The following is a 12,403-nucleotide window of genomic DNA, read 5'->3' as shown; positions in this document are numbered from 1 at the left end:
AGCCCAGCTCTTAGTTAATGTTAAGGGTGAAAATGTGCCATTAACCCAGCTCCCGGGTTTGTGTGTCAGTGCGCTGTGCACTGTGGGATTCTTGTAGCCTGGGACAATGAGTCCCGGCCTCTGTTTATCCATGTTGCCAGGAGCAGCATGGTTAGTCATCCGTGCTGCTCCTAGAAGCACTGGTCATGTGGGCGCATGGCTTGCACAGCACAGGTGCTCAGAGTGGTCATCTGGGGGAAGGTAGGTTGAACCCTGCCTCCCCCCCCGCCCTTTACTGGCCTGACTGCCTGCATGCACAATTATGTGAATAGCCCCGGAGTGAAATAAGTAAAATGGAAGTACTCTTATGCTAATAATCCATGGTGCTTCCAGATTGTTCATTTAATTTATTAACATGTTTTTGCTCTGCTTGAGCACTGGTTTGCTGATACCTCTAAAAATATACAAGAAAAAAATCTCTCTTTTCAAATAAGAAATCCTTCTTTGAAAAGAGAGTCTTTTCAAACCTCAGCAAAGAAAAAGTATTGAGGACATTCTTAATTTGGCGTAGGGGTCAAAAGTATCCCAAAGCATGTCATAGAAACAACAGCCAAGTTAGGGTGCATCAAGCATTACACAAGCCGCAAAATAAAAAACAAGAACCCTTAAGCAATTCTGCCTTGGGGGAACTGAAATACAATCACACACACACACACACACACACACACCACCAATCACCAGAGTCAATAATTCCTCATAATGTTAATATAGGGGAGACTGCTTGTCCCCACAATTCTGTAATCATAAAATTAACGGATTCACTGAAATAGAAGTGTAATGATTATGATCCATGAGTCAGAAAAAAATGAAAGTTTAACAAAACTTGCATGGATTGTACATGCTACTCAATCAGCCTACACACAATTCCAACATTATATAAAAACAAATTGTGACATGTCCCTTTCAATAGATTCTAACTAGTCATTCTCTTTATCTGCCTTTGTATTCCTCTGGGCTGTCTTCAAAGGTTGTTGATAGTTTCAAATGGTTGCAAGCAATCTTTTGATTTGCCTTGACAAGGCTCCACCATGGTCTTTGCCTATCTATGAATCTTTCTGCATACATTTAGAAAGGGTCAATTCAGGGTCCTTACATGAGAGGTGCTAGTAAATCTGGCCAGCTGCTGAGATTGGTGGAGCTGACTGTAAAGGTTTTGCAGAGGGCCAGCTAGCATATAAATGGAGAGTTAAAACAACCCCGTATGCTTGACTAGTAAACATTGTTCAATACCAAATGGTTTTTTTCATGGTTCACACAAGTAAGGTTCTAACTGCCAAAAATATGTACCGCGATTCAGGTTTGCGCAAGGATTTTCCTCCCTCTGGGGCAGTTATTGACTTTCTAAAGTCTTTGTAGTGATCTTTTTGAACACATACAAAAATGTTGTGAAAATACACAAGAAGCTATATCTTCTCCTATATACTCCTTTCTCACATTAAACGGAAAGAACAGGTTCTTTTCTAAGCAGTTAAGAGACAGCGGTTGATGTCCCGTCTAGCACTGCATTGATACAATAGTGCTAAGTTCCAGAGTAAGGCTGCATCATTGCGCAAGTGCAGAAGGGGCAATGTTCAATTATCTCTCCTTCCCTCTGAAAACCACTGTGCATTACAAAAATATGCCCTTGAGGATTGTGCCCTTTCCCCCATTTGTGTAACGACATAGCCTTAGTCTGGAATTCAGCACTGCTGCATCAATGCAGTGCCAGGCTGGATGTCAGCCATATATGTCAACAGCATTTTGCGGAGCACTGCAACACTAAAGCCCTAGATGCATAGGTTCAGTTTCACATTCAGTGCAATTGGGTTTTTAAAAAAAGGATTAAATCATTGGAGTACAGGGAATCACACTGCTACAATTTGGGGTTCAGTTCCTGTTCAGATTCAATAGCATTGTTTAATTCTCTGGCAGTGGTGGCCAGTGAGGGTGGCATGGGGGGGGCAGCGGCAGGTACCTTTAAAAAGTGATTACCAGCAGTACTGCCAGCACCTGCAAGCCACTGCAAGCAGTGGCATCCTGCCCAGCATCCTGCTCAGCAGCTGCCACAGCTCTGGCACTCACCTGATCTCCATGCATACACATAGGCCAGATGATTGCCATAGTCACATCAGCCACCACGGGGCAAGCTGGGCGGGGTGCCACTCCTCATCACAGCTTGCAGATGCTGGCAGTACCACTGGCAATCACTTTTTAAAGGCACCTCTCACCATCCACCCAGAACTGTCCTAGCCGGCTGCCACTGTTCTCTAGTTCCGTTGAAATTTCAGTGGGGTACTGGAATTTTCCTCCTCATGTCAACCAATTAGGAGTTCTACCAATGTTCCTACTAAAACCAAATTGTGGCAAGCTCCCTTGAAATGCTACCCCCAAATCTCTGAAGAATTTCCTTCTACCGATACAAAAATAATCAAACCCGAATCATTTTTGGCTGTGAATATGCTGGTGAAAATGGAGGGACATATTTCAATCAGCCCTAGAAGAACTCCTAGTAGAATTTCTTAGGAAAATGTCACACTGCTCTAGTGTTAGACCAATTTCTCTTCCATGTCTGTGGTTGTATGATTAAGCTGTATCATTAAGATAAAGTTGAGTCAAAATTTTGTATTAATTATCATAATCATTATGGTTTAATTTAAACTAAAGGATATGAGCAAATCAACACACGATCCAGTTCGGTGGAGTATCAGTTGACATTGTTCCATTGGACTCGAAGGAAAGAAATTGGTTGCAATCCAAGACGTTCATGTCGAAAGACTTGTTGGATGCAGCTACAAACTAAAATGAAGCCAAAAGAAATCCTACAGCTAAAAATTCTGAGTAAAAGTAATCCCATGATACCTTCCATCCATCTAATATCAGAAAGTAACAAAACAGAAGAAAGCAGTATAAACAGCACATGGAAGCTTGCCAAGAAAACACTAGGAAGACTCATCCTAATTGGTTTATTCTACACTTAGCTCTCTGCACCTGTACCCACATATACTCATTGATGTGCTGTCTGAAATTGAATTGTTTTTTGTTTTTGTTTTATTATCATGGCAATCACCAGGAGGTAATATGAATTCCCTTGACAAGGCAGAGCGCACATCAGAAATGGAACCCTTCTCACATCTCCAACAGTACATAGCCTTTCTGTCCCTGCAGCCTTTGTGACATTTTAATACTGAACATTGGTACACCATGGGAGTTCAGAAAGCATCTGAGGGCAACATCTCACAATGAGATGCCCTTATCCAGATGCCCTTTTCCCCTAGTGATAGGCAAACTCTCCCTCATTAGATTCAGATTGGGACCAGCAATTATGAGCAACAGTGGAGAATATTCAGAAAAATCCTATTTTTCTCCCCAGGCATGTGAATTGATGTGATAGGCCAAGCAATGAGCCTCTAACCCACTTACCATTGTTGCTGCTTCAAGGGCAGCAGCATCTGTCTCTTCATTCACCTTTCTGCTCCTCCTCCTCCTCCTCCTCCTCCTCCTCCTCCTCCTCCTTGCTTCTCTCTCCTTTCCTCCTCGGTGAGCAGCAAGGATGTCTTCTTCTTCCTGCCTGGCATCTGTATTTCTGCTGCAGTATGCTGCAGACGCCATGTCCTGGGAAATGTAGCTTCCCTCAGAGTGTTAGATGTTGCTCAGTTGAAGACAAACCTTACAAGTCACCAAGGTTCATATTCTGAGCAAAGGAATTATGGGGTTAGTGACATCATTGCTTCCCACTACTACTGCAACCTCTTTTTCATAGCCTTTGGATCCCTTAGCACTTTCCCCCCTCCACCCAGTCCTTCACTGATCCCCTGTTCCGCTGTTTTCAGGCTTCATGAATTCTGAACCAACCACACCTCCTTTTAGCCCCCTTAACCAAGTCCCCACCTTGTGTTCTTTTCACATGCTTCTGAAGCTTCTGTGACACCACAGCCCTTGCTGGGGATAGCTTACATTCTGATCAGTGAGTGTTTCTACATCCATACAGAAACCATTGTTTTTGTATTCTAGATGACAAAGAAGAGGTCTGCAGCATTCCAGTTTGAAACATAAAACATAGAAGTAAGCCTCATTTACTTCTGTGTACTTATTTCCACACAATAGCACCAAATCAGAGAACTGCAGAAGGGTATAAACTTGCTCCTGCACTTGCAATTCTAAAGAGCGATTGAGACTGGAATACAGAAATTTATCACCGTCCCAATTAGTGGCCAGGCAAGGCAAGAACAAGTGCAAGGGAAAGCACTTGCTTTTCATCTAGGAAGGCTCTTCCCATCCCTGCTCCCAATATCATCTTAGCACAAGGAGGAGCAGCTAAGTGAAGGACTTCACAGGGCTGATGAATAGAAGAAACAAAACTAAATTATGATAGAACATAACTTGAGGAAGAGTGCTAACACTTGCCACCAAGTTGCAAAAGGATGGGTCATGCTCGTTTACACAAAAGGGCTTGGAAAAACACAATGGCATGCTTGCCAGCAGTCTTTGGATCCTCCTCCCCCGCTCCCTATTTATGGGATGGGCATTTTTTGCTGGGGTGTGTGTGTGTGTGTTTGGGGGGGGTATAGAACAGGAGCACAGCAAGCCCCGTGACACCCTGTGGTGTTCTTGTCACTCTCCCCAATTGTTTGTATGTGGGGCACACTGCCCCCTGCCTCTTCCACCTACTGCCACCTCCTTCCTTTTCTCACTGCTTCATTAATCTGCCCATTATTGCAGAGCATGCAAGTTCCTTTGTTGGTGTGAGAGAGTACACTATGTGTCCCCTCGCCTCACTTGCTGCTCTCTAGGAGCCTGCCAGGAACTCCCATCAGGCTCCTAGAGTAAATGGTAGAAGATGGAAAGTTTCCTCTCACACAAGCAAGGAAACCTCCCCTCCCCTCATGGGTCCTGGCCCCTTTCTACTCTCACCACTTCCACAGCCATTAATCTGTCTGTTGTTGCGGGCGGCGTTTCCTCGCTGATGTGAGAAAGGAAGCACCACATCTTCTCCCCCTCACTGGCTGCTCCAAGAGCCTGCTGGGAATCTGGCAGACTCCTAGAGCAGCCAGTGAGGAGAGAGGACATGAGGTTTCCTCTCTCATACCAGTGAGAAAACTTCACCTGCCCCTACAACAGTGGGCAGATTAATGGACATGGGGGTGGCAAGAAGAAGCGGTGGCAAAGAAGGCCCATGGATGCCAGGTAGGGAGTCAGCTCCTGGGGGCATGGCGGCCCATGTTCACAAGACCTGTGTGAACACTGATGGCTACTACCCTGGTCTAGAATAGTGAGAACACTCCTTCTTTAACTATAACTACATTATGTTGTTTCTAGAACCTGAAAGGGGAGATATAGTGTAACTGAGTATGCTAATGTATTGCAAGGAGGCGAGTGTAGTCATCGAGGTCATTCACACAATCGAAAACTGTGTTCTACCTGTGTTTGGGAACTGTGTGTACTCCCAATTTTTGATTGTATAGAAGCAAGGTTAGAGGAAAACCTGGGTAGAAGTGATTGGGGCTATTCTTACGATCACAAAAATCGGGCTAGGAAAATCCTAGCCCGATTTTTGTGATCTTCAGAACTACCGGGCTCGCAGCTAACCCACTCCTGTAGCCCGCCCCTTAGCCTGGGTTTGTGGAGCAAGCACTCCGCAAACCCGGGCTATCTGCTCATGAGTAGCCGCACTGCAGCTCCACGCCATGGCTACTTGTGAGTAGACCCCCGGCCGGGAGGCTTAAAAGCAGCCTCCCGGCTCGGGGGTCTCCCCAGTATGCCCTGCGCACTTGCACAGGGCATACTGGGGCTTCCGGGGGCCACATGGCCCCCGAGCTCCCCAGCCCCCGCCAGCTCCATCTCGGTGCCGGCCATCGTGTGGGCAGCCGATCCGTGAGCGGCCGATCTCGTGAGTGGGGAGAGCGGGCTTAGCCTGCTCTTCCCACTCAGCGCCCTAAACTGGGTCTCTCTGATCATGAGACCCAGTCCATTGTGTGGAAGCAAGGTTAGAGGAAAACTTGGGTAGCTTTTTCTCCTACCTTGCTTCCACACAATCACTTCTACCCAGGTTTTCCTCTAACCTTGCTTCCACACAATCAAAAATTGGGAGTAAACACAGTTCCCAAATCCAGGTAGAACACAGTTTTCGATTGTGTGAATGACCTCATCATATTTGCTTCTTTGTATTGCTTCACTTGTTCACTTTTACTTTCCAAGTCTTTCTCTTTAATTCCCTAAATATGATATTTGTTGTTAACTGCCGAAAGAAGAACACTCTGATCATGTTCAGGGGCTACATTTCTGTGAATGAGCTATGGCATTTAAACCAGATTCTGTTTTTAAATCCTTGTGAGATCTGACTCAAATTAATTATTTTCTTAGATTAGCTAAAATCAGTGGCTGACATCCAGACTCAACCTTAGCCAATGTGTCAGGGTTTTCTGTTGGGCAAGGACTGAGGGGCAATTTTGGCCATTTTCCTTTTGCTCACCATCCACCTCTGCCTCCCAAAACCATGTCCCAGAGGATTGTGAGAACCCACAGGGAGGTAGTTTCAGGAGGCACAGGCAGCTGCAGAGGGAAGGGGAGATCACCAGAAATCATCCCTCCCTTCCGTGCCCAACGGAAAACCTTGATGCATTGGTTGATGGTTAGTCTGACCGTCAGCCAATGAGCGACAGAATTTGATAACTGCTTTCTTATATTTCAGTGTGGAATTCTCAGAGCATGCCTACTGGAAGTAGGCTGTATTGAAGTTAATTGGACTTACATTTGAGTTGACATGCAGAGGATCATGCTCATGATTTGCTTTGTTGACCCTGCATGCCCCATTGTAGTAGTAATTTGAGACCTTTAGCACTTATAAGATAGGGCAAACATAGTGGACCTGCATTTTCGCTCCAGCCTCACCAACTCCAAAATTCACTAGCTGCCCCTGCTTCTGAGCAAAATAGAAATGGAAACCGCAGAAAGGGTACAATTTGTATATTTCTTCCCTATTCACTGCATTCATTTCCATGTATTTCCATGTATTTTTTGTAGACACAATGATCCGATATGTAGAAAAGGAATCCAGTTGCATTGTTTTAGAGCTATTTATAATGTGTCTGCATTGCAGCTGCACTCTTAATGAAAATACAGATAAATGCGAGCATCAGTAATTTCTGGCAAAGACAGATTGTAATCTGTCTTGTGTGCGTCATCGAGAACGTCTGAGTTGTACAGGATGACCTATCATTCTCTAAAAGGAAAAAAAAATATTGGAAGTAGTGTTTTAATTCCACAGAATTCTTTTTAAAATATGGGATGCAGTTAGTGGAACATTACTCAGGGTTGTTTTTCCCCCTGCACTAGGCCAAGTCATTTGGACTATACCTGATTAAGTCTCTGCACTGGTCCAGCACATGTCCCAGGTCTGTACACCCTATTACCCACCATGCCAAGCAGATCCAACCAACCACTTATAGCGGCCTGCCACATACTTTCCTTTTTAGCATTCTTTCCTTTCTTTTTAGCATTCCAAATAGGCAAGTTAGTGAGAAGTGATGCAAGCCTGTTGGAACCAGCAAGCACTGGATGCTGGAGTAAAACCTGTGTAATGCATAATGCCCATCCACATACACAAATGTAATGGTGTGTGTGATTGAGCGTATATGTAAATGTACATAGGCCTGTGGTGTTTTTGATTAACCCATTCATTGATCCAGACCAGCTTTTGAATGGTGCTTTAGTTACTTGTATTCCAGCTCTGGAGTAGAAGTGGGGCTAACAAACAGCCAGCAGCAAGAGCACTGGAAAGCAGTCTGCACTTGCTTCTCTATACATCATATCCAGGGGCGTAGCAAGGTTGGAGTGGGCCCAGAGACAAGATTTTAAAATGGGGCCCCCCCACTCAAAGTCCAGGGCCTCCACACACCCCAGGCCCCCAAGGATTTAAGTCTGATATTCCAAAATAAGTATGCTGCCTGCAAATACATTTCACTGAATACACACACGCACACGTCACAATATATAGTTATATACATTGAGTACTATACATTTGTTTTACTTTTAATGCCTAGAACACACTAGAAAGATGAATGATTAAAATGGCCCCCTCACTGCAGATTAGCCAAGGAGACTTTCAACCATGCAGGGTGAGCCTATGTTTGTTTTCCCAGAATTCTGAACAAATTCAGTCAAGTTTGATTCCAGGAGATTTTTCACAGGAGGCTTTTAAAGCCCTTTAAGACACATCTCCTCTGGAATGGAGGTGCTGCATTCACATGTTGGCCAGATTTACCCTGAAGTCCCTGCAAGTTATTGGGGAGCAGTTCACACACAAGAAAAATAAAATAAAAGCACCACACATGCTTCACAATTCTCACTCAGACCTTCTGGGTTGCAAAACAACTTGAACATAAGTGCATTTATAAATATATGAATGAATGAATAAAATAAATATAATACTGTTTCTTCCAGAAGTTTTTGTAATTTTCTGCCATGAAACAAGCCACTTATAGGACTTTTTAGATAGTTTTTTTTAAGCCAGCAAATTTTCCAAGCTGTTTAAAAATAAATAAATAGAGACTTCTCAGTCCCTCCCCCCCCCATATCCAAGCCCTATGGCAAGCAGATCCCTATATATCCGGGTGGGGGGGGGTTGGGAAGGTAACCACAAAAAGGAGTTCACACTCTACCTGGCAGCAGGGGGTCTTCTGCTGCAGAGAACAGTGGAGGCCTCTCTGGCTGCCTCCTCCTTCCTGGCTGGCTTGGGCCCTACTCGAGTTCAGGATTCACAGAGGCCTACATGAGGCCTCCGTGGAAGCCCCGCCCACCCGCCGATCAGCTGAGAGGCAGCAGAAAAGGAGCTCTTTGCAGCTTGTCTGCTCCCTCGATTGCCGGCCAGGAGAACAAGCAGGAGAGACGGCGAACAGGGCAAGTGGCTGAGGGGCCTTGGGGCTGGGCAGGGGGCAATGGGGAGTCACGTGAGGTGCCTCTGGGGGGCCCCTCCAGGCAGTGGGGCCCCCAGACAACTGTCTCCCCTTGCCCTATCATTGTTACGCGCCTGATCATATCTGTCTCATTACACCATTAAAATTCCCGATTCAACTCCACTGACTTGTCCTTACATACCACAAGTCTTTCCTCTGGATTCTACAGTGCCTGAACTACAAAAAAATGTGGATAGACTGTATGGTTGTTTTCATATGATTACATGGCACATGATTCATTCCTGCAGCCTACTAGTCCACACTGGACTGGCATGTGGAGTAGCCCAGACTACTGATGATCTCATAGGGAAAAAATGGCTTAGAATTCAGACTGGGAGGTGCAATTTGTGGGGAGCAGGCAAAGTTGGAAGGTGATATTGGGGGTGCTCTGAGAATTTCTGATTAAAAAAAAAATTCAGTGGAGCTATCTGTCACTGGTGGTAGAGGTAGCTATCCTTTTCCTATTTTTTTAAGCACCTGTCTTTTTGGCAGTGAAGATGGTAATAGTAGCAGTTGGGGGGGGGCTCCACCAGGGGGCTCTTTGCGGGGGCTCCACCAGGCCACCATGTAGTTCTTTCCTCCTGGAATGACCTGATAGTGCATGCAGAGACGCTCTCACCCCTGGACCCTGGGGCACAGGGGAAAGAGCCCATGGCCTCCTAGGTCCGGGGGGCCTCCAAATGTTGGTGGGGGGGGGCTCCTACTGGTACCTCCTGCCCTGACGAGCTGAGCAGGCCTCTTTCCATGTGGTAGCAGTGGGCGGAGTGGCTGCTGGGTCTGTCCGTCTGGCCCAGCAGCCCTTGAGAACTGCGAGGCACTCCAGCATGCCTGCGCAGGAGGAATCAAGTGTTGCAAGCCTGTGACGCTGCCACATGGGGGTGACTGATCAGCTTGACTCACCGCCCGCTCCCTGGCTGCACACATGGTGGCTGCAATTATGGAAAAAATCGGCATGGCAGGGTGGATGCAGGGCAGTGGTGGGGCAGTGACATGCTTCTGAGGAGGCCCTCCAGGACATTTGGAGGCCCCCAAAATTTAGGTTTCCTTTTTTTCTTTAACCTCCCCTAAAAAAACTCTAAAAAAAAAATTAAGGGGGTGGCTCGCAGCAGGGTGGGCCTCTGAAGCCCTTCAGGTCCGGGCGCCAAAATTATCTAGGTGTGCCACTATGGTTACATAGCGGGGGGGGGGGGTGTCTATAGAAAAGTTGTAGTCAGCAATGTGGACCACCATTTGGTTACTTGGAAGCCCTTTCAGAATAAGTCTGCATTATGATTAAGCAACATTCTCAGAGCATTTGGTGGCGGGGGGCAGGGGGATTCATGGCAGGCATTAAAAGCCTGATGTAAAAGAGAGGTGCAAAATGCTGCTACAGCTGCCAAGGTGATCATGGGGAAATATTTTTGAAAGGAAAGGATCACCACTGCTGCAGTCAAATGAGAGATTGCCTTCCCCCTTTGCTCTAATTATCTCACTTTCCCCAAATCACTAACCAGCCCGCTTTCCAATTTTTGCCTCAAGGCAGCAAGAATTGGAGGGGCCTATTTTGATTCTCTCTAGTCAATACCTAGAGATTTAGAGAAACCATCTAAGAAAATTCTCCAGTGTTTCTCCTTGGGATTCCCCCTTGAATTTAGTCCTTGGACAAACTGAAATTCTCTTCCAGATTTTGCTTTGATGAAATTTTGGGTGCAACTTTACAGACCCTAGTCTCTCTTGTGTTTTCAAAGGCCTAAGAACATATACTTCCAGGGAGGAGCTAATGACTAGTAACAGGAGAATTAGCTGACTAGAAAGACCATTGAGAGGGAGACTCAAGGATATGAACTAGAAGCAGCAAATTGCACCCACATTTCTTTAAACTGAAATGCTAATTTCTGTTATCTGGAACCAGGAAACATACACCTCAGGCAGTTTAGAAATGTATATGATTTACTATCTATATTCCTTTTGATTATTGCATTTCTGTAAATACCGCCTTTTTAAAGATTCATAACTTGGTTGTTAAGAAGGTGTGTTTGCAGCCTTGGCACTCAAGAGGATTTGCCAGACAGTCTGGGATTTTCATTTGCACAACATGATTTTTAAAAAACTAGCCAGGAGGTTCCCTTTAAAAAGTCCTTTATAAGTCTGTTAAATCATTCACAAAAAATTAATTTCCTGAGATAGGTTGTTCATAAAGAATAGTCCTAGATACTTATGTTCTCTAAGCTGAGAAACTATGGAAGTTATATAGAAAAATATATCCATATTTTTAAATTGGCTGTTTTTGTTTGTCCCTTAAAAATCATTAAGGAAGTAGGGCTGAGAAGAAAGTTCTCTTCTGGGAACTTTAACCTCACATTTGTGGGGAGGTTGGGGTAAAAAAGAGAACAGACCATATTGGTACACGTTGCAGGTGGCAGTGGAAGGCAGTTAAGGTAGGAGCAAAGAAATCACAAGAGCAGGAGGAGGCTACAATTTGGCCAATGGCTCATAGAGCAACAGGCCATCATAATGAGAGACTTGGTCCAGCAACATCTGTCTCAAGCTGATATGATTAAAGAACTATGTGAGGGGTTGGCCGCTATGTAACCAGTTCCCTTAGTGGCACCGGGAGAGGGCAGTGTGAGAGGAACCCCCGCTCTCTGGTTCTGCTTAACTAAATTGTATCATGAAGATGACATAGCGGCTTTCTTGCTTACTTTTGAAAGAACAGTGGAAGCCACACAATGGCCTTGGCCACCTTGGGCAGCCATCTTGGGGCCATGCTTGGCAGGACCAGCCCAGGTGGCACTCCCAACTAGAGATATTAATGATTATGACCAGCTTAACAGGCCTTTCTAGACCAGTACAAGATCATAGAAGAAACATACCAGATGGCATTTAGGAGTATTTACTTTAGAAAAGTAAAGTGTTGTGGTGACAGAACTTAAGGAACCAGCCCTAAAATGGCTAAAGACCACCACTAAGGGTGAAACAAAAATAGTGGATAAGGTAGTGCTGAAGCAAGCTCTCCATATAGCACCCCCAGAGGCCCAAGCGTGGGTCACGAGAAGTCACCCCGCCACATTACATACAGTGACTAGGGTGCTGGAGGACTTCCTGGCCAAAGCAGCAGAAGTGTGGAGAAACTAAGGCCAGTGGTGGGGAATGGGAAGGAGTGGGTGGCCTTCCACTGGGAATGAAAATCCTGACCTGACAAGTTACCCCTCCTGCCCCAAACAAGACAGAGGGCAGGGCAAAGCCTAAACTGCATGGCTGAGGCAGATGGCAATCTTCCCTTAAAGAGGCATCAGGCAGAGGTCAGGGCCCAAGATGGGGGCAAGTGGAAACAGCTGAGGGGGGAATGGATGATCAGGGATATCCACAGAGCAACCCTCCAGTATACAACAAAGTCCCCTGTTATACCTGTGGACAGATGGGCCATTTCCATAGGGATTGCCCTGAAATGGAAT

At 45.6% G+C, this 12,403-nt stretch overlaps 1 long non-coding RNA gene across 1 annotated transcript in view; it reads right to left on the bottom strand.

Moving 5' to 3' along the window:
• The window catches only part of LOC128323617 (uncharacterized), a 54,677-nt gene extending 51,183 nt beyond the window's left edge, over positions 1-3,494 (bottom strand). Inside the window, exon 1 of the long non-coding RNA XR_008306390.1 lies at positions 3,439-3,494. This is a non-coding gene — a long non-coding RNA (uncharacterized LOC128323617). The remainder of the gene's footprint in view (positions 1-3,438) is intronic.
• Positions 3,495-12,403: the final 8,909 nt, after the last annotated feature.

The sequence above is a fragment of the Hemicordylus capensis genome, chromosome 4, assembly GCF_027244095.1.
Source record: "Hemicordylus capensis ecotype Gifberg chromosome 4, rHemCap1.1.pri, whole genome shotgun sequence".
In the NCBI taxonomy this organism is placed as follows: domain Eukaryota; kingdom Metazoa; phylum Chordata; class Lepidosauria; order Squamata; family Cordylidae; genus Hemicordylus; species Hemicordylus capensis.
Note: the sequence above shows the minus strand (reverse complement) of the source record. Positions and strands in the feature narration are given on the sequence as shown.